Genomic DNA, 25,550 nt, shown 5'->3' with positions numbered 1-25,550 from the left:
GTGATTATTCACTGCCCATTAATCAGCTTGCCCCCTTAAAAGGTGACAAATGGTGGTTCCTTTTAAGTTTCAAAGAGGCCAGTTTAATCTGGGCCTTCTGTTGCTTTGTTAGGGAAATCAAACTCCCAGAATTGTTCTTCGGCTTTCCCTTGTTGCTCAGAGGTCATGGGAAAGTCGATGTGAGAACCGCAGCGTGATTCATCATTGCCTGATGAAATAATGTGACGCCTAGAAACCGCATTCTAACCAGTGGCACTAACATTCTCTGTTAAATCATCTACTAGAAAGCAAATGCAGTGGTGACTCTGAGCACGATAGGTAATATGTGGTCACTCCTGGTGTTAAAGCTGTTTCCAACTAGAGTGATATAAGTGACAGAAGATAATTGGGTTTTTCAACCCCAGTTTGTGTCTGCCTCTATGAAGAACGTTTTTAGAACCTTCCTTCTTTCCTTGAGTCTTTACTTTTTATGCATTTGCAATAAAGGTGATAAAATAACTGCATAAATAAAACTTCGCAGTCCATGTCAAAGAACAGCCTACTCCGAGAAAAGGTATTTAAATATGGCCCTGTGAGCAGCTGTCTACGTCTTGTAGATTTTTATGCTCAGGATGTTCTACACAGTGAATTTCATTACACAGTGAATGTTCTCATTTTGTAGAAATTAGAGAATTGTCTGTTGGAGACCAACTTCAGTCTCTTGATTAGTGGTCAGCTTGGTGACTTCTATTTCCTCTCCTTTTTCTGGCAGAGAGCCTTCCTTGATCTCAGAGAGGGAAGAAACTTTCATCTTAGAGGCAGAAATGTATCTGGAAAATGCATCCAGTTATGACAGCTACATGCTTACATGCCTTCAGTGTACAACCCCTTTCTGCTCAAAACTACATACCTTTCTTTTTTCTCCTTTCTTTCCATTCTCTCCTTCCGTCTCCTGCCTCTCCTTCCCTCTCCTTCCTCCCCCTCCTCCCTCCCCCTCCACCCTTCACCCACCTCCCTCCCTCCCTCCCTTCCTTCCTTCCTTCCTTTTCTCAGCATCTTGCTCTATCACCCAGGCTGCAGTACAGTGGCATGATCACAGCTCATGATGACCTCGACCTCCCCAGGCTCAGGTGATCCTCCCAACTCAGCCTCCCGAGTAGCTGAGACCACAGGCGTGTGCCACCATGCCTGGCTAATTTTTTGTATTTTTTGTAGAGATGGGGTTTTGTCATTTGCCTAGGCTGGCCTCAAACTCCTGGGCGCAAGCAATCCACCCGCATCAGCCTCCCAAAGTACTGGGATTACAGGTGTGAGCCACCATGCCCGGACCTTCCTTCCTTTTGTTTCTTCCTTTCTTCCTTCCCTCTCTGTTTCCTTCCTTTTTCCTTCCTTACACATATTAAGCATTTACTTTCAACTCCTATGTGTCATCTCGGTACTAAGCCCCTCAGAAAGAGACTAAGACAAGGTCCTGTCCCCTGCCTTCATTTTGCCCAGAGACAACTGGGGAAACAGACAAGTAAACTAACATGAAAAGGTTAGAGCCTCACTATTCCAAGTGTGATCCCCTGGAAACTTGTTAGAAATACAGAATCCCAGCCCCAACCCAGACCTACTAAGTGAGAGTCCATGTATTTGCAAGTTCCCCAGGTGATCTTGTTAGATGTATGTGCAAAGTGCTGTACTGTGAAAGTCTAGGGGCCAGAGAGCCAAGTGAGGGCACAGGCTGTGAAACCATCTTAACTCTGTGAGTTCCATGTCTTCCCACGCACAATCCCATAGTAACCCTGCGGTCCAGTTAGCACTGTGTCCTCAGGACCATGCAGCTGTACTGTGCCAAGAGTGTGGGGGAAAAGTAGGTCAAACTCTGCAGACTGCAGGCCACAACTCCAGGGGGTGTGACTCACACCCCCTTATATGCAACACCATTAGGTATCCCTAAGGCAAAGAATAAGCCTTTTGCTCTTCTACTCACCCACAGTCCCTACAGAGGAAAGGGAAAAACTTAGGTCAAAGGTCAAAGCCCCTGAATAGCAGATTAAGTGAGGTTGATCTGGTTATATGTATTTCTCTAGTAAGTTTTCTGTTTTCACCCTCCTACTTCTAATACTTCTTTGAAAATCTGATGAAAGTTATGTGTCTTTTTCCCAAACACAGAGGGAAGATACATGAATTTATACATCCTTTAAGACACTTAAAGGACCCCTCAAACCCAATTCAGGACCCCCTTAGGTTCACCTTTCTCCAGGAGGTTAAGAACCACTGACTTGCAGAAACGTTTGATGGATTTATAATAGCTACATTTTCTATAGCATATTGAAAGCTTTTACGCCATGCCAGAAATTATACTGAGCAATTTCCAAACATTTTATTGATTAATGCTTGCAGCAGTACTGTCTGGTAGGCCTTTATGAACATCATTTTACAGATGAGGAAACTGAAGGATAGAGAGGTTTTCAAATCGTCCAAGGTCATACCCTACAAAAAGACAGAAGTGGAAATCAAACAGCAATCTATTAGACTGCAGCACGCATGCAACTTCATCACACAACTGTCTCCTCAGGATGAAATACTACCTTTGAAAAAAAAAAAAAAAGGCAACAAATACATGTAATGTCATTGAGCTGCATACTTAAAAAATGGCTAGAATAATAGATTTTATGTTATATACATAAGGCAACAACCAAGAATATATGCCTCGCAGAGCATGATGCTTGGAAATGTTCAATGTTTCCAAGTCCCTCTGGACTCCTTGATTCACCATCCTTTTTCTTATAAGGTAATGAAATACTGTCTGCACACGGTGGCTCATGCCTGTAATCCCAGCACTTTGGGAGGCCAAGGTGGGTGGATCACTTGAGGTCAGGAGTTGGAGACCAGCCTGACCAACATGGAGAAACCCCATCTCTACTAAAAATACAAAATTAGCTGGGCGTGGTGGCACATGCCTATAATTACAGCTTCTAGGGCTACTAGGGAGGCTGAGGAAGGAGAATCGCTTGAACCTGGGAGGCAGAGGTTGAGTGAACCGAGATCGCACCATTGCACTCCAGCCTGGGCAACAAGAGCGAAACTCTGTCTCAAAAAAAAAAAAAAAAAAAGAAAAAAAAGTAATGAAATACCAAACCAAAATTTAGGCATCTCTGTCCCTTGCTCACCACAATTGAAAACCCTAACTACAGAATGATCAAACTACAGACCTATCTAAAGTCCCCAAGTACTGTTTATAGGATAGACTTTCACCTTGTGATTACCCTTGAATATGCCAGATATTTGATATATTCATGTAGGCCTTTCAAGTTATAGAACTTTTTTTATTTCAGTTGGTTTTCAGGAGCAGGTGGTATTTGGTTACATGAATAAGTTCTTTAGTGGTGATTTCTTAGATTTTGGTGCACCCACAACCCAAGCAGTGTATACTGTATCCAGTGTGTATTCTTTTAGCCCTCAAACCTTCCCACCCTTTTCCCTAATTCCCCAAAGTCCATTGTATCATTCTTATGCCTTTGCATCCTCACAGCCTAGCTTCCATTTATGAATAAGAACATATGATGTTTGGTTTTCCATTCCTGAGTTACTTCAGTTAGAATAATGGTCTCCAGTTCCATCCAGGATGCTGTAAATACCATTATCTTGTTCTTTTTTATAGCTGATTAGTATTCCATGGTGAGTGTATATATATATATATATTTATATATATATGGCTGAGAAGTATTCCATGGTATATAAATATGCAATATATATATCACATTTTCCTTATCCACTCGTTGCTTGATGAGCATTTGGGCTGGTTCTATAATTTTGCAATTGTGAATTATGCTGCTACATGTCCAATTTGATCAAGTTATAGAACTTTTAAAGAAACATCATTGTTCTTTATTCTATCCTTAGCTAGCAATATGAGAAATCCTATCGAATAGCAATGTTTAAGTATTTTATTCCCAGTGTTAAGGGCCACCTAGAAGAGTGGTTTAAGAGCATGGATTCCAACTGGTTCAAATCTTGCATTATTAGTTCTGCAATCTAGGGCAAGTTTTACCCTTTATATGGCTTCACTTTCTTATCAGTAAAATGGAGATAATAGTGAGATAAGCCTTCCAGGGTGGTTGTGATGATTAAATGTGATGATACAGTAAAATTTCTTGTAGAATGCCTGGTCCATGAAGAGTGAGTGCTGAACAAATACTAGTGTTGGTGAGAAGGGGATGATGATATCGTTATTCAGATTCTGAAGAGTCTCCTGAATCATTCGGCATGTCATCTCATGACTTACTTCCTTCAATACTCCATACCTGTGACCTTGATCTCTGTGGATTTTCATTGTTGACAAAATAAGCACCTTTTCCATTTTATGAAGAATAATTGAAGTACACCAAAATACACATATTTAAAATGCATAAGTTGATGTGTTGATGTTTGTATTTACCCGTGAAACTATCACCACAATCAAGATAATGAACATATCCATCACCCCCAAAAGTTTCTTTGTACTCCCTTTGTTATCCCTCCCTCCCTCTCCCAACGCCAACCCTAAGCAACCACTGATCTGCTCTCTGACAGATTCCTCTTGAGGTATATTAAAGCATACTGAGGTTTCCTCTGCGTTTTCTATTTGACTGAGCATATCATTTTGCCCTCTCCTTAAATGTAATTACATATTTAACTTCTCTTAAAAGTGACAAGGGTTTCTGATGGGCAGGTGTTCAGCAACGTAGCCTTTCAAGATACATAATAGCCTTTCAAGATACATAAATCAAAAATGCCAACCTCTCCTCACTTTGAATTTCCATGAGTTATCCTGACAAATTTCGCAGATTCTCCTGCTGTTATTTGCGTTGCCTGCTGTGTTACCAGCAGTCCTCTGCTTACCACATATATTTGTGTTTCAGGATTGCATCACAGTATTACCATTTTAGAAAACACCTGACATGTTTTCTAAATGCATAAAGCAACTGTCAGGTGTCCCCAGGTTCAGTTAAGATTCACAGGACCACTGTGAGGTGTCGTTTCTAGAAATGCGTCCATTTACTTAATATGCAAGGGAAGATGACATCACAATTTATTTCTCTTCTTTGAAAGTTTTTTTTTTTAAATTTCAATTGTTAGATGCATCTCAATTTCAAAAATATTAAATATGGAAGGAAAGATGTGCATCTTAGGACCCAAGAAAGGTGGTAACTCTCAACTGCCATTTGGTACTCTTATTTAGCTTTTGTTTTGTTTAAATGATTTTCTTCCAATGGGGAGATGTTGGTCAAAGGGTACAAAGCCTCATTTAGACAGGATGAATATGCTCTGGAGATCAATTATACAGCATGGGGATTATAGTTAACAATAATGAACTGGATACTTGAAAATTGCCAAAAAAGTAGATCTTAATTGTTCTCAGCACAAAAACATTATATGTGTGTAAGTGGATGGATATGTTAGTTTGATTTAATCACTTAACAGTATACACATATATCAAATATCACATTGTGCTCTGTAAATATAACTTTTATTTGTGCCAGTTAGACTTTAAATATAAATTACGTTTCTTTATACTCAATATAAGGCCTAACACATTGCTCAAATGCATACGGACTCGCATACACAGAAAGAAAGTCGAAGTTTATTTAATCTATTCCTCTCATTTTGCAGAGAGGCAAACAAATGATACATACATGCCTGGATTCACATCGTCTTTACAGAGTCAGGATTTGATTTTAGATTCCCTAGTTCTCTGTCTACTGGTCATTTTAGCACAGGCAGGATGGAAGCTGGGAAATGACACTTTGAAAGCTCCCCAGGCAGGTAATTCTTATATGCACTAGGATTTGACTTGCTGTACACGAGATTCTCAGAATTTGCACTCTCGGTAATTCTAGTTTCAGCCATTTGAGAGATAGCAGGTATATGAATATAATTGCTTATAATTTTGCTGAGCCACTTAGTGAAATTATACTGTAGGCTATAAAACAAATATTTGAGTGTGAGTCAATTACCTAGTGACTGAGGCTTACTGATCACCCTACATCTGCATTTAAATTCTGTGTCATTCATTCATTCATTTGTATATTCATTCATTTAGTCATTTATTAAGCTCCTGTTTTTCGCCAGGTACTACCCTAGGATTCAGACACCATTATGAGGATGCAGTGCTGAGTAAGACTGGCAAAGTTCCTGACTTCTGGTGCAGAGGAGGTAAACAATAAATAAATAATTAATAAGGCAGGCAAATAATACAGCCATTGCAAGCCTTAACAAACATTGCAAAGGAAAATAATAGGAAGTTGTATTCATCCTGAAACCTGAAGGAGGAGCAGAAATCATAGGTGAAGAGTAACTCTTGACAACATATCTCAGTATTTTCTTTGGACACAAACACAATGTAATATTAATGTTTAATCGTGACTCATACTCCATAGTTCTAACAACTAGAATATGCCTAGTGTTTTTATTCCAGCTATTATGTTCCAGACGCCTAAAAGACTCTAAGTAAACATTTTATAGATGCCTTGGGAAGCAGCAGAATGCCTTTGAAAGGAACTTGCTCATGAGCTGAAGTCCTGATTCTCTTTTCTTCTGTATCCCCAGCCCTCCCTTAGCAATGAGTATATCATGAGTCTGGCAACCCTCCTTAAGTGTCTGAAGGAACCCTTAAATGTTGGTCATCCTTACTGCATTATAGGGTAAGATAGCTTTCAGAAGTGTTTGGGAGGTTTCAGCTCCTATGTCTTGTGCAAATTGAGTATCTGCTCTAATATACCCATGCTTCTCATGACATTTCTTTGAGTTTCATCCTAGTGAAGCTGTCTTCAATCATTTCTGCCTCCTTCAAGCATTTCACCTTATATTTAGTATTCTTTTATCCACACCCTTGGTGGAATGTGTGAGTTAATTTTATTCTCTAGTACATATTTGGATGAATAGGTTTAAATTATTTGTTTCATAAACTTTTGTAGTTATAAAAATGTACTTTAGGCTGGGCACGGTGGCTCACATGTGTAATCCCAGCACTTTGGGAGGCTGAGGCAGGCAGATACCTTGAGGTCAGGAGTTCATGACCAGCCCGGCCAACACGGTGAAACCCCATCTCTACCAAAAAATACAAAAATTAGCCGGGCATGGTGGTGCACACCTGTAGTCCCAGCTGCTCAGAAGGCAGAGGCAGGACAATGGCTTGAACCCAGGAGGTGGAGGTTGCAGTGAGCCAAGATCGCGCCATGGCACTCCAGCCTGGGTGACACAGCAAGACTCCATCTCAAGTACTTCAGACTTTACAATTTGAAGTGAAACATATTAAATGTACCAGAGACATATGAATATCAGATATTTGGGGTGAAGCATATTAAATGTACCCAAAGACATGTGAATATCAGATAAAAAAATATTTTTCAGAGTCACGTCTAAAGAATTTTCGCTATGGGCTTGGAGCCAGCTGCCTAGATTCAAATCCTGGCTCTGCCATCTTACTTGCTGTGTGACTGTGGGTAAGGTATTAAACTTATTTGTGCCTCAGTTTCTTCATATGTACAATGTGTTGTACAATGCTTATGTGCAATGCTTATGTAATAGCATTAGGGTTGTTATCAGAATATAGCAAAATGAAATTAGGTAGTGTATGTCTAGTACTCACATTAGTGCCTGGTGAATTATAAGCCCTGAATAAATTAACAGGTGTCATTATTTTCTCTGGTCTATTAACCAGTAGTACCTGATGAGACAGGATGAAATCCTCTGAGAAGTGAATCTCATTTGTTCATACAATACTATTGAAATGTTGCTATCTTTCTCTGTATCAACATCAGCCCTTAATTTTGGAACATGTAAATTCCTTCTTTGTGAACTCCAATGAAAATAAGTATTTTTTTAAAAGACTGATTTCAGTAGTGCCATACAGGCAATTATGTGCAAATCATTTCAGATTCTTTAGAAACGATTGTTCCCAGAATTGCCAAAAAAAAAAGTGTACCTGAGATACATAGGAGGGCAGCTCCTCCATGCAGAAATTATTGAAAGGTTAGCAACAGTAATAATAAACCACTAACTCATAAGCCTTTATTCTATATCTATATTAGTCTGTTCTCACCCTGCTATAAATAAATACCTGAGACTGGGTAATTTATAAGCAAAAGAGATTTAATCGGCTCATGGTTCTGTAGGCTATATAGGAAGCATGGTACCAGCATCTGCTGAACTTCCAGGGAGACCTCAGGAAACTTATAATCATGGCAGAAGTCAAAAGAGGAACAGGCATATCACATGGTCAGAGCAGGAGCAAGAGAGTGAGGAGGAGGGCCACACAATTTTAAGCGAGCAGATCACACAAGAACTCACTATCACGAGAACAGTAATATGAGGGATGGCACTAAGCCATTCATGAGAAACCCACCCCCAGGATCCCATCACCTCCTACCAGGCCCTACCTCCAACATTGGGGATTACATTATGAGATTTTCGCAAGGACACACATTCAAACTATAGCAGTATATATTTTACTTTATTAGTTTTTCCCCTTTCTCCCCTTTTGCCCTCCCCCCACCATCACAAATCTCTTCAGGATAATAAATTGAGAGAAAATATATTTTTAAATTAGTATATAATGTTCTGTCATATAGAAGAGCCAGTTCACCCAATTCTGCCTATTCGATGAATGACAATAATTGATTTTTAAAATTTTGTTTATTATACTTTAAGTTCTAGGGTACATATGCATAATGTGCAGGTTTGTTACATATGTATACATGTGCCATGTTGGTGTGCTGCACCCATTAACTTGTCATTTACATTAGGTGTATCTCCTAATGCTATCCCTCCCCCCTCCTCCCACCCCCTCCCCCCTCCTCCCACCCCATGACAGGCCCTGGTGTGTGGTGTTCCCCTTCCTGTGTCCAATTGATCTCATTGTTCAATTCCCACCTATCAGTGAGAATATTTGGTGTTTGGATTTCTGTCCTTGTGATAGTTTGCTCAGAATGATGGTTTCCAGCTGCATCCATGTCCCTACAAAGGACATGAACTCATCCTTTTTTATGGCTGCATAGTATTCCATGGTGTATATGTGCCACATTTTCTTAATCCAGTCTATCATTGATGGAAATTTGGGTTGGTTCCAAGTCTTTGCTATTGTGAATAGTGCTGCAATAAACATACATGTGCATGTGTCTTTATAGCAGCATGATTTATAATCCTTTGGGTATATACCCAGTAATGGGATGGCTGGGTCAGAGAGTATTTTTGTTCTAGATCCTTGAGAAATCGCCACACTGTCTTCCACATGGTTGATCTAGTTTACAGTCCCACCAACAGTGTAAAAGTGTTCCTATTTCTCCACATGCTCTCCAGCACCTGTTGTTTCCTGACTTTTTAATGATCACCATTCTAACTGGTGTGAGATGGTATTTCATTGTGGTTTTGATTTGCATTTCTCTGATGGCCAGTGATGATGAGCATTTTTTCATGTGTCTGTTGGCTACATAAATGTTTTCTTTTGAGAAGTGTCTGTTCATATCCTTTGCCCACTTTTTGATGGGGTTGTTTTTTTCTTGTAAATTTGTTTGAGTTCTTTGTAGATTCTGGATATTAGCCCTTTGTCAGATGATTAGATTGCCAAAATTTTCGCCCATTCTGTAGGTTGCCTGTTCACTCTGATGGTAGTTTCTTTTGCTGTGCAGAAGTTCTTTAGTTTAATTAAATCCCATTTGTCAATTTTGGCTTTTGTTGCCATTGCTTTTTGTGTTTTAGACATGAAGTCCTTGCCCATGCCTATGTCCTGAATGGTATTGCCTAGGTTTTCTTCTAGGGTTTTTATGGTTTTAGGTCTAACATTTAAGCCTTTAATCCATCTTGAATTAATTTTTGTGTAAGGTGTAAGGAAGGGATCCAGTTTCAGCTTTCTACATATGGCTAGCCAGTTTTCCCAGCACCATTTATTAAATAGGGAATCCTTTCCCCATTTCTTGTTTTTGTCAGGTTTGTCAAAGATCAGATGGTTGTAGATGTGTGGTATTATTTCTGAGGGCTCTGTTCTGTTCCATTGGTCTATATCTCTGTTTTGGTACCAGTACCATGCTGTTTTGGTTACTGTAGCCTTGTAGTATAGTTTGAAGTCAGGTAGTGTGATGCCTCCAGCTTTGTTCTTTTGGCTTAGGATTGTCTTGGCAATGAGGGCTCTTTTTTGGTTCCATATGAACTTTTAAGTAGCTTTTTCCAATTCTGTGAAGAAAGTCATTGGTAGCTTGATGGGGATGGCATTGAATCTATAAATTACCTTGGGCAGTATGGCCATTTTCACGATATTGATTCTTCCTATCCATGAGCATGGAATGTTCTTCCATTTGTTTGTGTCCTCTTTTATTTCATTGAGCAGTGATTTGTAGTTCTCCTTGAAGAGGTCCTTCACATCCCTTGTAAGTTGGATTCCTAGGTATTTTATTCTCTTTGAATCAATTGTGAATGGGAGTTCACTCATGATTGGGCTCTCTGTTTGTCTGTTCTTGGTGTATAAGAATGCTTGTGATTTTTTGCACATTGATATTGTATCCCGAGACTTTGCTGAAATTGCTTATCAGCTTAAGGAGATTTTGGGCTGAGACAATGGGATTTTCTAAATAGACAATCATGTCATCTGCAAACAGGGACAATTTGACTTCTTCTTTTCCTAATTGAATACCCTTTATTTCTTTCTCCTGCCTGATTGCCCAGGCCAGAACTTCCAACACTATGTTAAATAGGAGTGGTGAGAGAGGGCATCCCTGTCTTGTGCCAGTTATCAAAGGGAATGCTTCCAGTTTTTGCCCATTCAGTATGATATTTGCTGTGGATTTGTCATAAATAGCTCTTATTATTTTGAGATACGTTCCACCAATACCTAATTTATTGAGAGTGTTTAGCATGAAGGGCTGTTGAATTTTGTCAAAGGTCTTTTCTGCATCTATTGAGATAATCATGTGGCTTTTGTCTTTGGTTCTGTTTATATGCTGGATTACGTTTATTGATTTGCATATGTTGAACCAGCCTTGCATCCCAGGAATGAAGCCCACTTGTTCATGGTGGATAAGCTTTTTGATGTGCTGCTGGATTTGGTTTGCCAGCATTTTATTGGGGATTTTTGCATCGATGTTCATCAGGGATATTGGTCTAAAATTCTTTTTTTGTTGTGTCTCTGCCAGGCTTTGGTATCAGGATGATGTTGGCCTCATAAAATGAGTTAGGGAGGATTCCCTCTTCTTCTGTTGATTGGAATAGTTTCAGAAGGAATGGTACCAGCTCCTCCTTGTACCTCTGGTAGAATTAGACTGTGAATCCGTCTGGTCCTGGACTTTTTTTGGTTGGTAGGCTACTAATTTCAGAGCCTGTTATTGGTCTATTCAGGGATTCAATTTCTTCCTGGTTTGGTCTTGGGGGAGTGTATGTGTCCAGGAATTTATCTATTTCTTCTAGATTTTCTAGTTTATTTGCATAGAGGTGTTTATAGTATTCTCTGATGGTAGTTTGTATTTCTGTGGGATCAGTGGTGATATCCCCTTTATCATTTTTTATTGCATCTATTTGATTCATCTCTTTTTTTCTTCTTTATTAGTCTTTCTAGCGGTCTATCAATTTTGTTGATCTCTTCAAAAAACCAGCTCCTGGATTCATTGATTTTTTGAAGGGCTTTTTGTGTCTCTATCTCCTTCAGTTCTGCTCTGATCTTAGTTATTTCTTGCCTTCTGCTAGCTTTTGAATGTGTTTGCTCTTGCTTCTCTAGTTCTTTTAATTGTGATGTTAGGGTGTCAATTTTAGATCTTTCCTGCTTTCTCTTGTGGGCATTTAGTGCTATAAATTTCCCTCTACATACTGCTTTAAATGTGTCCCAGAGATTCCGGTATGTTGTGTCTTTGTTCTCATTGGTTTCAAAGAACATCTTTATTTCTGCCTTCATTTCATTATGTACCTAGTAGTCATTCAGGAGCAGGTCATTCAGTTTCCATGTAGTTGAGTGGTTTTGAGTGAATTTCTTAATCCTGAGTTCTAGTTTGATTGCACTGTGGTCTGAGAGACAGTTTGTTATAATTTCTATTCTTTTACATTTGCTGAGGAGTGCTTTACTTCCAACTATGTGGTCAGTTTTGGAATAAGTGAGATGTGGTGCTGAGAAGAATGTATATTCTGTTGATTTGGGGTAGAGAGTTCTGTAGATGTCTATTAGGCCCGCTTGTATAGAGCTGAGTTTAATTCCTGAATATCCTTGTTAACTTTCTGTCTCGTTGATCTGTCTAATGTTGACAGTGGGGTGTTAAAACCTCCAATTATTATTGTGTGGGAGTCTAAGTCTCTTTGTAATTCTCTAAGGGCTTACAAAGTCATATTTTGACATATTCTATCTTTATCATTTAGTAAAATTATGTGCCAATTTTCTTTACAACTTTTTCTTTGATCTTCGAGTTATCTAGAAGTATACTGTTTAATCTCCAAGTATACTGTGTGTATATATATACACACACACATATGTATGTGTGTATATGTGTATGTGTATATACAATATGTATATATATGTGTATATATGTGTATATATATTTTAAACTTATTTCTGATTTAATTTCTGTTTGGTCAGAGAACACACTATGAATGATTTTATTTCTTTTACATTTGTTGAGATTCATGCTGTGGCCCACCAAATGGCTGGGGTGCATGTATTAATAATTAATATGCATACTTGAAAAGAATGTATATTCTTCTATAAATGTCAACTGGATCAAACTTTGATACTGTGTTCAAATCTTCCATATCTTTACTGATTTTTTTTCTATGTAGTTGTTTTAATTTCTGAAAGAGGAAAATTAAAATATCTAAGAACTCTGGATTTCTCTATTTCCCCCTTAAATCCTGCTAATTTTACTTCATGTATTTTGATACACTATTATTAGGCATATTTGCATTTATACTTGTTACACCTTCCTGATGAATGGATCCTTTACCATCATGAAATATTCCTATTTATCTCTGGTAATGTTTTTGCCTTGATGTCTATTTTTTCTAATGTTAATATACTTACTCCAACATTTTAAGGCTTACAGTTTGCAGGATGTAGCTTTCTGGTCTGTTAATTTTCCCCTATCTCTCTCTTATTAACATTTAAAATTTGTCTACTATAGACAGCATATGGTTGGATATTGCTTTTTTAAAATTCATTCTGACAAGTTCTGCCTTTTAATCGGATCATTTCATCTATTTACATTTAGTTAAATGATGTAGTTCAATTCAGGTCTACTATTCTGTCATTTGTTTTCTCTATGTCCACTCTGATGTTCCTTTGGATCTTCTTCCTTGCCTTTTATTGAATTAATTGGATATTTTTAAAATTCCATTTAAATCTATCTGTCGACTCATTAGCTATCTCTTTTCATTACTTAGGGTTTCTTCAGGGAATACATTCTTAACTTTTCACAATCTACTTAGACTTAATATTGTTTCATTTTACATAAAATGTGTGGGACGACCATTGCAACATTTATTACTCTATCACCATCATTGTTGCTATCATCATATTATTGCATTTATTTGTTAATTTATTTATTTATTTATTTATTTGGAGATGGAGTCTCACTCTGTCACCCAGGCTGGAGTGCAGTGGCACAGTCTCGGCTCGCTGCAACCTCTGCCTCCCAGTTTCAAGCAATTCTCCTGCCTCAGCTTCCCACGTAGCTGGGATTACAGGCATGTGTCATCACTGCTAGCTAATTTTTATATTTTTAGTACAGACAGAGTTTCACTATGTTGGCCAGGCTGGTCCAAACTCCTGACCTCAAGTGATCTCCCTGCCTCAACCTCCAAAAGTTCTGGGATGACAGGCATGAGCAGAAATTGTGCCACAGCACTCCAGCCTGAGTGACAGAGCAAGACTCCTTCTAAAAGGAAGGAAGGAAGGAAGGAAGGAAGGAAGGAAGGAAGGAAGGAAGGAAGGGAGGGAGGGAGGGAGGGAGGGAGGGAGGGAGGGAGGGAGGGGAAGGGAGATTGACTGTAGTTCTTAGGTTTTACGTTTTTTTTAACCCAGTGGTTCTTTTAGAAACAAGTTCTTAGATTTGATCGTGTGTCAGAGTCTCTATATTTCTTTTGAAATTTTTAAGGTCTATTTGAAATGCCTTTATTTCACCATTTGTCTTAAATAATTTTTTGCTGGATTCAAATTCTGCATTTTTTTTTTTTTTTTTTTTTTGAGACAGTCTCGCTCTGTCACTCAGGCTGGAGTACAGTAGTGTGATCATGGCTCATTGTAGCATTGGCTTACCAGGCTCAAGCGATTCCCCTACCTCAGCTTTCCAAGTAGTTAGGACCACAGATGTGTGCAACCATGCTCAGCTAATTTTTTTTTATTTTTTTATTTTTAGAAACACAGTTTCCCTATGTTGCCAGGGCTGGTCTCAAACTCCTGGGCTTAAGCAATCCTCCCATGTCTGCCTCCCAAAATGCTGGGATTACAGGCTTGAGCCAATGCACCTAACTTTGGATTTTTTTACAAAAACTTTTAGCATTTTAAAGATATTGTCTTATGACCTCCATTGTTTCTGATGAGAAGTCAGCAATAATTCAAATTGTTTTCCTATAGGTAATATATCATCTTCCTCTGGCTGCTTTAAAGATTTTCTCTTTAATCTTGGTCTTCAGCAGCTTGATTATGATATGCCTAGATGTGGTTTTCATTGAATATGGCTTTTGGTTTGCTGACATTTCTGAATCTGTTTGCTTTTTATCAAATTTGGAGATTTGTTATTAGTTAATAATAAAAATAATATAAATAAGATAAAAATAAAAATAATAATAATATAAAATAATATAATAAATAATATAAAATAATAAATAAATATAAAATAATATAAATATTTATAAATAATATAAAATAATAAATATTTATAAATAATATAAAATAACAAATAAATAATAATATAAATAGTATAAAAATAAAAATAAGTTATTATTTCCGTAAAAATGTTTGCTCTATTCTTTTCTTTCATTCAGAAACTCAAATTATATGTAATTTAAATAGTTTTATATTGTCCCACATGTCCCCGAGGCTCTCTACTTTAATTTTTTTTCTAGTAGTTTTCCTCTGTGTTCTTCAGCTTGGAAAATTTCTATTAATCAATTTAAAATTTGCTTACTCTTTTTTCTGTCATCTTCAATATGCTAGGCTCTAACAGTTCATTTCAGATATTATATTTTTCAGTTATTGATATGGTTTGTACCTGTACCTGCCAAATCGTATCTTGAAATGTAATCTCCAGTGTTGGTGGTGGGGCCTGGTGGGAGGTGTTTGCATCATGAGGACATATCACTCATGAAAGGCTTGGTGCCATGCCCTTGGTGATGAGTAAGTTCAAGGGAGATCTGGTTGTTTAAAAGTGTCTGGCACTTCCTTCTCTCTCTCCCACTCTTGCCAGGTGAGATGCCTCCTCCTCCTTCACCTTCTACCATGATTGTAAGCTTCCTGGAGCTGTTAGCAGAAGCCAATACCGGCACCATGCTTCCTGTAAATCCTGCAGAAACACAAGCCAGTCAAACCTCTTTTTAAATAAATTACCCAGTCCCAGATATTTCTTTATAGTAATGCGAGAATGGCTTAACACAGTTATGGACTTTATGTTAGGTTAGTTTTTATTCTTATTTTGAGACAGGGTTTCACTCTTTGTGCAGGCTGGAGTGCAGTGGCGCCATCTTGGCTCACTGCAACCTCCACCTCCAGGGCTCAAGCAATTCTCCCACATCAGCCCCCATAAGTAGCTGGGACCACAGACTCATGCCACCATGTCTGGCTTTTTTTTTTTTTTTTTTTTTTTTTTTTCGTATTTTTTGTAGAGATGGGATTTCACCATGTTGCCCAGGCTAGTCTCGAACTCCTGAGCCCAAGTGATCGGCCTGCCTGGGCCTACCTTCTTGCAAGGGAATTACAGGCCTGAGCCATCAAGACCAGCCTGGGTTCATTTTTAAAGTTCTATTTCTCTGCTGAGATTTTCTTTCTTTTTACTCATTATAAGCATTTTTAAAAAAAACCTTGACATCTGGGTTATCTTGAAGTTGGTCTCTGTAGATATTTTTTTCTCTTTTACTGGATTACGTTTTTTATTTCTTCATATTTTGAGTAATTTAAGATAGGATTGGAAACATTGTGAATGATATCATAGAGATTCTGCATTCTGTTGTCTCTCTCTGAAGAGTATTAGGGTTTTTTTGTTTTTTTTTTTTTTCAAGTAGTGCTTAACTTGACTGAACTCAACTTGATAAGTTTGTCTTCTCTGCAGTGGCTTACAGCTAAAATGTTAATTTGCTTCTTTTTAGCCTCACATGGGCTACTTGGAGTCTTCTACTCATGCACAGTTCAGAAATCAATTTGGGCCAAAGTTTTTTTGGTTTTGTTTTGTTTTTAAACTTTCATTTTAAGTTCAGGGGTACAAGTGCAGGTTTGTTACATAGGTAAACCTGTGTCATGGGGGTTTGTTGTGGAAATTATTTCATCACCCGGGCATTAAGCCTAGTACCCATTAGTTATTTTTCCTGATTGTCTCTGTTCACTCTCCAACAGGCCCTAGTGTGTGTTGTTCCCCTCTAGGTGCCCATGTGTTCTCATCATTTAGCTCCCACTCATAAGTGAGACCATGTGGTATTTGGTTTTCAGTTCCTGCATTATTGGGCAGAATGTGTAAATAGAAATGGGTGCTTTCATTTTCTGAATCTCTTCTTTTTGGAATTTTCTCCATTGTTTTCCAACACCTCTAGTTTCTCTAAACTTTGTCCTCTGTTACCTCAAGCCAATAAGACTACAGGTGTTCTGTCTGAATTTAGCCAGCAAGGAACAGACCAAAACTTAGCATCAGGCTGAAGGTTGTAAAAGATTAGGAAATTCATCCAGTGCCATTCTCTTCTTGCAAGGGATAATTCCCCTCCAGTATCAGTGCCTCCAGAAAACATAAAAACATACTTGTTTTTATGTTCCTATTTATGTAAGGGCATTGCCTGTTAGGGGCTACGTGGTCACCACTAGAATCAGAATCCATGTATGTATTCTTGGTGCCTCTTTTTTCACCTTCTCTTGCATATTCACTTATCATTGTATTGAGAACCTACATAATATACTCACATTTTTCTCCTTGTTGTGGAATATCCTTTACTGTTATCTTTCTGACAATCTCAATATCCTATGGAGTAACTGCCAGATTCCCGACAGCTCAATGAAATATTGATACTCTCACCAATTAAAACTTAGAAGTGGATATTCAGACAGCTTTTTGGTTCAGGCAGTTTACTCAGTGCCTATGTCCTTTCTCTGTTGACAAGGTGGAGGGTATAATAACCACATCTACTTGTGGTAGAAATAAATATCTTTCCATGTCAGGCAATCAGGTTCCCAAATCAGAGTAAAAACTAGTATGAAACATATGTAAGGATTAAGCTAATCTTTATTTGAGTTCCATCTCTGCAACTTTTAAGTTGTGTGACTTTGGGCAAGTGGTCCTGGGCCTTGGTTCCATCATCTGCAAAATCCAAAAAAAAAATAGTTTTGACATGTAGTAAACCATTACTAAATGTTCACTGTATATATATTTTGCATTTATGTAGATTGATTACACTGATAAATTTGATGTAGTGGGTATATCAGTCAGGGTTCTCCAGAGGGACAGAACTAATAGGATGTATGTATATATGATGGAGAGTCTTTTAGGGAGAACTGGCTCACACCACCACAAGACCAAGTCCCACTATAAGCTGTCTGCAAGCTGGGGAAGAGTAGTGGCTCAGTCCAAGTCCAAAAGCCTCAAAAGCAGGGAAGCTGACGGTACGGCCTTCAGTCTGTGGCTGAAGACCCAAGAGCCCCTGGCAAACCAGTGGTATAACTCCAAGAGTCCAAAGGCTAAAGAACCTGGATTATGATGTCCAAAGGCAGGAGGAGCAGAAGGAAGCATTCGGCATGGGAGAGAGAAGAAAGCCAGAAGACTCAGCAAACCAGTTTATCCCACCTTCTTCTACTTGCTTTGTTCTAATTGCTTTGATTGAATGATGCCCACCCACACTGGGGGGAGGGTCTTGCTCTCCAGTCCACTGACTCAAATGTCAATCTCCTCTGGCAACACTGTCACAGACACACCCAGAGTAATACTTTACCAGCTATCTAGGCACCCTTCAATCCAACCAAGTTGACATCTAATATTAACCATCACAGTGGGGAATCGAATTATATGAAGACCTGATTTCAGACTCTGCCATAGGATGGAATTTTGGCTGTTGGTTTACTGGAAGGGATTTTATTTCATGATATGATATGATAATATGTTCTTACTGAAAAACAAAACAAAATAAATTGTTTCTTCCCTTTAGAAGTGACTTACTGGATCAGGTGTGGTGGCTCACACCTGTAATCCCAGCACTTTGGGAGGCCAAGGCGGGTGGATCACAAGGTCAGGAGTTCGAGACCAACCTGGCCAACATGGTGAAACCCCGTCTCTACTAAAAATACAGAAAAAACAAACAAAAAAAAATTAGCCAGGCGTGGTGGCACGCGCCTGTAATCCCAGCTACTCCAGAGAGTGAGGCAGGAGAATTGCTTAAACCTGGGAGGTGGACATTGCACTGAGCAGAGATCATGCCACTGCACTCCAGCCAGGGTGACAGGGCAAGACTCCATCTGGAGTGGGGAAAAAAGTGATTTACTGTCATCTGTCATTGGGGACCAAAAGGAAGGGATTTATAGGCTCTTTGATGTCTCCTTGCTCATTGGTTCAGGACCAAAATAGAAGGTGAAGAAGTTCTCTGTGTTCTGGGACGTGGAGCTCGAGCAGTTTTGGAAAGCTAGAGAACAAGAACACACTGGCCTTGGAAGTTTAAGTGTGACAAGCTGGGCCTTTCTAGAGCTAGAGAAAGCTATTGGGGCTATTACAGAAAGCAGAGTACCTAAGGTTTTCCTACATGCTTTCCCACATTCTGGCTTAAAATTTAATAAAAAGATTTAAGTACTAAATTAAATAACTAAATTCTGTCAGTGGTATAGTACTTCATTAGTACACATCACACATTGTCTCTTTTAAAAGGAATCAAAGAGAACAAGGAAGACTAGGATCTCTTAATTCTTGTAACTTTAGAAATCTTAGGAAAATAGAAACCATTCAGACAAAACATTTATTAAAATCTAACTTCTATTATAAAATAATATCTGATACTAACTTATGCCCTTATTATAGGCTAAATGTCTACTAAATAATAATGTTACATGTTAATTACTACATCTTCATAAATGATCATTAATAATAATACCTTTCACTTTTCTTATGTTTTTCAAAGTAGCTTCTTACAGCAGCTCCTTGTTACAGTACAACCTTGAAAGGTAGATAGGACAGGTATTATTAGGACAGGAAGCTGGCACATAGGGAGATACAATTATTTTTTTTTCTTATCCTTAGAGAGAAATAGCTGAGTCAGGTCTAGGACACTGTCTCCTTCAATTCAGGTAGAATGAAACACGGTGTTCTGTCTCCTGAAGAGATAATTGCCGTTTACATCATTTGTTACTCAAAAGAAAACAAATAATATAGGATATCATTTACTTTTTCTTATGAGAATGGCAATAAATGCCATGTGGAAAATACAGAAGAATACGAGAATCAAATTGCCTTCTTATTACCCAAGATAATGTATTCTTTGATGTTTGTTTTCTGTGCATAAACATAGAGACTTATATAAAATTTATTTTACTGAATTGGAATATTGTGTAATACTACTTTTTTTTTCTTTTCGCTTTACGGTGTTGGAAAACTTTTCCATGTCTGCAACATGACTGTTAATAGCTCTTTAATTTTCCATCATGTGAACAGGCCAAAATTAATGTAATCCCAGTGGTACTTTTAGTTTCTCTCTACGTTTCATGCTATTATTGATAATATGGCCTTGAGCATCCTCAATGCACATCTCTGATAATTTCATTAGAACATTTTTATAGAGGTAAGGCTACCAAAACAAAGGATGACCTATACAATTTTAAATCCTATATTACTTATATGGCTTAATTAATAGACAAAGATTTGAAGTCTTCACTCACTATAAGATCTTGGCTTTTTTGAGCTTTTACAAAATGCCCTGGAATGCTAGCTTTCTGGTTATATGATTCACTTTGCAGGAAAAAGACTTACATGTCGTATTTCCCAAAATATTATTTAAACACTATAAATGTATATTAAAATGATTGAATTCAACCTAGATGTGTTTTTAAAATTTCATAATATCCCCTGTGATAATTGATGACAAATATATATCAAAACCAAGATTGGGAATTAGTGGTCTAAAGCCCACATAGCACCAAAGGATTTATTTAGGCTGGTGACTTTGCTAAAACGTTTCTAAAACGATTTCACTTTATATTGCTAAGTTTTAACAACTATCAATTTCAGTAAACTATCTGTCCAATAGAAATGAGCATTAAACCCTCTGCTCAATTATATACATCTAATACCAGTTTTCATAGCTTCGGCCCTTCTGTTATAATTTGCGTAGTTTAATATGATCAGAGTGCCAAAAAGCTTAATGTGCCTGGGTGATTTCACAGGATAGATGATGATCATTAAAATATTATGTTGTTTATTTCACTTGAGATAAAAATGAGTGATTAAGAGCTGAGAGATGGAAATGTCATTGAAATGACCCATTTCTTCCATAATAGCAATAACAGGTTTTGTTTTCTGCATGGCAATAGTGTGTTAGTTGGGACTTTTAGTCCAGCAGAGCAGAAATACAGTGCAGGTAGCACAAGCAAAAGCAAAGGATTGTTATAAAGGATAGAGATGCAGCTGGCCTGAAAACTGAGCTAAAATCAGTGCCTTGAGCACAAGGAGAAATCCTGGGAGTCTTCTCCATCTTTCATTTCTGTGACTCCTTTGTGTTTTAAGACTACATTGTGTCTTTTTTTTTTTTTTTTTTTTAAATGGAGTCTCACTCTGTTGCCCAGGCTGGAGTGCAGTGGCGTGATCTCGGCTCACTGCAAGCTCCGCCTCCCGGGTTCACGCCATTCTCCTGCCTCAGCCTCCCGAGTAGCTGGGATTACAGGCGCCCACCACCACACCCGGCTAATTTTTTGTATTTTCGGTAGAGACAGGGTTTCACCGTGTTAGCCAGGGTGGTCTCGATCTCCTGACCTCGTGATGCACCTGCCTCGGCCTCCCAAAGTGCTGGGATTACAGGCGTGAGCCACCACGCTGGGCCCATTGTGGCTTTTTTATACTTCTACCGCAGAGAAGAAAATGGTCACCAACAATAGCTAAATTTACATTTCAGCCATTCAAGAGACTAGGTAAACTGAAGCTGAGATTGTTTCATCTTTATTTAAAGTTTCCAAGATGAAATTTACAACAGCATCAAAAAGAATAAAATACTTAGGAATAAATTTAACAAAAGGTATAGAAATGTCCTCTGAATACTACAGAACATTGTTGCAAGAAATTAGACATCTAAATAAATGGAAACATATCACATCTTTCTCCCAAGTCTTCATAGATACAAAAACATGGTATTTGTTAAGATTGTAATGCTCCCCAAGTGGAACTACAGATTCAAAACAATCCCTGTCAAAATTCCAGATGCCAGTCTGGCAGAAATTGATAAGCTCATCCTAAAATTTATATGGAAATGCAACAAACCCAATATAGCCAAAATTGTCTTAAAGAAACAAAGTTAGAGGACTCACACTTCCCCATTTCAAAACTTTCTATAAAGCTATGGTAATCAAGGAAGTGTGGTATCATAGATCAGTGGAATAGAATTGAAAATTCCATTCAAAAATAAACCCTGGCATTTACGGTCATTTGACTTTCTACAAAGGTGCCAAAACAATTCAATGAAGGAAGAGTAGCTTTCCAGTAAATGGTACTGTGGCAACTGTTCATCCACATACAGCAGGATGAAGTTGGACTCCTACCTCATTTCAAACACAAAAATTAACTCAAAATGGACCATAGACCTAAAACTATAAAACTATTCAAAGAAAACACATAAATGTATCTTCATGACTTTGAATTAGGCAATACCTTCTTTATGAAACATGAAAAGCCACAAGTGACAGAAGAAAAAGTAGATAAATTGAACTACATCAATACTTCAGAAAACTTTCCTATTGTAAGAAAATGAAAAGAGGCTGAACACAGTGGCTAACTCCTGTAATCCCAGTGCTTTGGGAGGCTAAGGCAGGAGGATCACTTGAGACCAGGAGTTCGAGACCAACCTGAGCAACATGGCAAGATTCTGTCTTTTAAAAAATAAAAGAAAAAAAATAACTGGGCATGATGGTGCACAGCTGTAGTCCTGGTTACTCAGGAGGCTGAGGCAGGAGAAATTGCTTGAACCCCGGAATTCAAAGCTGTGATAAGCTAGGATTGCACCACTACATGTTTGCCTGACAGACTGAGACCCTTTCTCTACAAGATAAATGAAATAAAGAAATGAAAAGACAATCTAATGAATGAGAGAAAATATTTGTAAATTATACACATAATGAGAGACCTGTATCAAAAATAGATACATCTCAGGCTATATTGCTGTTTAAGAAAAAAATATGTTTTTATTGAGTTATAAGATATATATATAATAAATTATATATTTATATGTTATATATGTAATATATGTTATATATTATACATAAATATATGTTATATAAGTTATAGATATATCTATAACTTGCAACTCAATAAAAAATGAGCAAAGATTTCAATAGACATCTATATAAAGAAGGTATACAAGTGACCAATAAGGACATGAAAAGATGCTCAACATCATTAGTGGTTAAGGAAATGCAAATAAAAACCACGTAAGATATCACTGCATACCCAAGTGTTGGTGAAGATGTGGAGAAATGAACACCCTCATTCTTTGTAGATAGGAACGTAAACTGACGCAGCCATTTTGAAAAACAGTTCGGCAGTTCCTCAAAATGAGTAATCACATGAGTTACCAATTTTCCTCCTTGGGTAAATACCCAAGACAAATAAAAACATGTCCACACAAAAACTTACATGCAAATGTTCATGGCAAGCAGCATTATTCATAATACTCCCAAAGTGGGAACAACACAAAGGTTCATCAACTGAGGGCCGGGCGCGGTGGCTCAAGCCTGTAATCCCAGCACTTTGGGAGGCCGAGACGGGCGGATCACGAGGTCAGGAGATCGAGACCATCCTGGCGAACACGGTGAAACCCCGTCTCTACTAAAAAATACAAAAAACTAGCCGGGCGAGGCAGCGGGCGCCTGTAGTCCCAGCTACTCGGGAGGCTGAGGCAGGAGAATGGCGTAAACCCGGGGGGCGGAGCTTGCAGTGAGCCGAGATTGCGCCACTGCACTCTAGCCCGGGCGACAGAGCCAGACTCCGTCTCAAAAAAAAAAAAAAAAAGGTTCATCAACTGATAAATGAACTATGATATATCCATACAATGGGATATTATTCAGCCATAAAAAAGAATAAAATTGGTACGTGCTACATTGTGGATACACCTTAAAAACATTATACTAAGTGAAAGAAGGCAGTCACAGAAGACCACATATTGTATGATTACATTTTCATGAAATACCCAGAATAGACAAACGTATAGAGACAGAAAGTAGAAATAGTGGTTGCCTAGGCCTGGGGATGGGAGGCATTAGGGGAGGGCTGGGGTTGAGGAGGAGGCGGAACGAAGACTGATTTCTAATTGATATAAGATTTATTTCTGGGTGATAAAAATGTTCTAAAATTGACTGTGATGATGGTTGTACAACACTGGGAACACACCAAAAGCCATTGAATTGGGGAAAAAATTCCCTAGGGATAGAACTTGAATGATCTGGTTTGGGCTATATATCTACCCCTAGAACCATCAGCTATGGCCAGGAAGATGTTTAGTGAACATATCTACTTCCATAAATACGTGGACAGAAGGATGTGGGGGAGGGGGGAAGGGGTAGTTTTCAAAAAGAAGCTGCCTAGATAGATAAGTAACACATCAGATGACTCAGAGCTAAATATTCTCTCTAACAGCACACTAGTAGATTAGTATGATGAATATGAATACATTATTTAAACTTACCCTTCCCTCTTTTTTATTTAGTCCATTGTAGGGTAGCTAGAATTTGTTAAAAACATTACTGGATAATATAAGCAATATTTTAACTTACATACAAGTTTTGACTCAATATTATTTTTCTTTTGTCTCTGAAAAGATATTTTTAACCAAAGGCTGTTAGTGAAAAGGCAACTGACGTTTGCTTTATTTGCCTGTCCTCTCAGAACACAAATACTCCTATGTGAAATGCCACCTGGAGACAGTGGCTATGGCCCATAAATTTAATTACTAACCTTTAATTCATAGCTGGCAAGATCAGTTCTGGAAGCATCTAAGCTAATCAGGCTTCTCTGACAATGCTAATCAATTGTTCAGCAGTCTACCTTTGGCTTAATTACTCGTGCACTACATTACATTTTCAAAATGTCAAGAATCCTCTTCTGGAAATGCAATTAAATCATGCCTACATGGTGTAGTAGAGAGCCCGTTATTCCCTCACACCTGACCCTGGCTGCGTGAAGTTGAAATTGATCATTTACTGCGGTGGTGCAATGTTACAGAGAAAGGAGCTTCAATAAGAATCATAGCACAAAAGAAACAAAGAAAAAACACAGGGCGGGTTTTCAGCACATCCTTTCTTCAGCTGAAATGAACCAGGTGCCGTCAGATGTTTTTAAAGGTTTCTACGTCCGCAGTAGTATTTTCTGAAACAGATGAGTGTTGAAGCTTTTACACTTCTGAAATTGTTATCTAAGCAGCATAAAACTACCATCTCAGCAGAAATCCATTTTGAGTCTCACTAGAAATTCAAATCCAAAAATGACTGCTGCTTTTTCTGCTACTTTCATGTAAATTTTGTTAAAAGTCATCCACAAATAATTCTCAGAAAATCAAAAGAAAGGAGAAAGGCGGGAGAAGAAGTTTCAATGTTGAGATTTAGTATATGGTTTAGAGTTGGACCTGGGTTCGATTCCTGTTGCACCACTCAGTATCTGCATGAAGCGGAGCAAGTAATTTAGCCTGTGTATGCTTCATTAGCCTCATTTGTGCACTGGGTGTAGTAATGGGTTCATGCCTCTAAAGAAGTGGTTAACCAGCAGTGATTTTGCCCTCCAGGGGACATTTTGCCATGTCTGGAGACATTTTTGACAACCACAGCTGGATGAGGGGTGTATCAAGTGGGTAGAGACCAGGGATGATTCTAAGCATTTTACAGTGCACAGGACAGCCCTCATTACAAAGAATTACCCAGCCCCAAATGCCGATAGTGTGGGAGTTGAGAAGCTCTGTTCTAAAGCACTTAGCACAGTTCTTGACACAGAAGAAATATTCAGTGAATCATTACTATTACTATTTTGATTTGTTTGATTTAAATAAAGCCACTCCTACCACAAATAAAAATTCCCTCTCTCTCCTTAGCTGATTGATATTAATACATCATCAATAAAATATTCTATCTGTAGATAATATTAGAGTTTTTTTTCCTTAATAATAAATGAAATAGGGCTTTTTCTCTTTACTAGTATTTAGTGCCTTTAAATGAT

The 25,550-nt window shown here is 38.1% G+C and overlaps 2 long non-coding RNA genes across 2 annotated transcripts in view; one reads left to right on the top strand and one right to left on the bottom strand.

The window, feature by feature from the left end:
- The first annotated feature begins 286 nt into the window (after positions 1-286).
- LOC105483678 (uncharacterized) overlaps positions 287-25,550 on the top strand; it is a 109,766-nt gene continuing 84,502 nt past the window's right edge. The window contains exons 1-2 of the long non-coding RNA XR_011619408.1: positions 287-553; positions 6,079-6,162. This is a non-coding gene — a long non-coding RNA (uncharacterized lncRNA). The remainder of the gene's footprint in view (positions 554-6,078; positions 6,163-25,550) is intronic.
- LOC105483679 (uncharacterized) lies at positions 17,376-23,277 on the bottom strand. Its single transcript, XR_011619407.1, has 3 exons — positions 22,983-23,277; positions 19,243-19,304; positions 17,376-17,468 (listed from the first exon to the last, which is right to left on the bottom strand). It is a non-coding gene; the product is annotated as an uncharacterized lncRNA (long non-coding RNA).

The sequence above is a fragment of the Macaca nemestrina genome, chromosome 2 (genome assembly GCF_043159975.1).
Source record: "Macaca nemestrina isolate mMacNem1 chromosome 2, mMacNem.hap1, whole genome shotgun sequence".
Classification (NCBI taxonomy): domain Eukaryota; kingdom Metazoa; phylum Chordata; class Mammalia; order Primates; family Cercopithecidae; genus Macaca; species Macaca nemestrina.
This window is presented reverse-complemented; position numbering and strand designations above follow the sequence as displayed.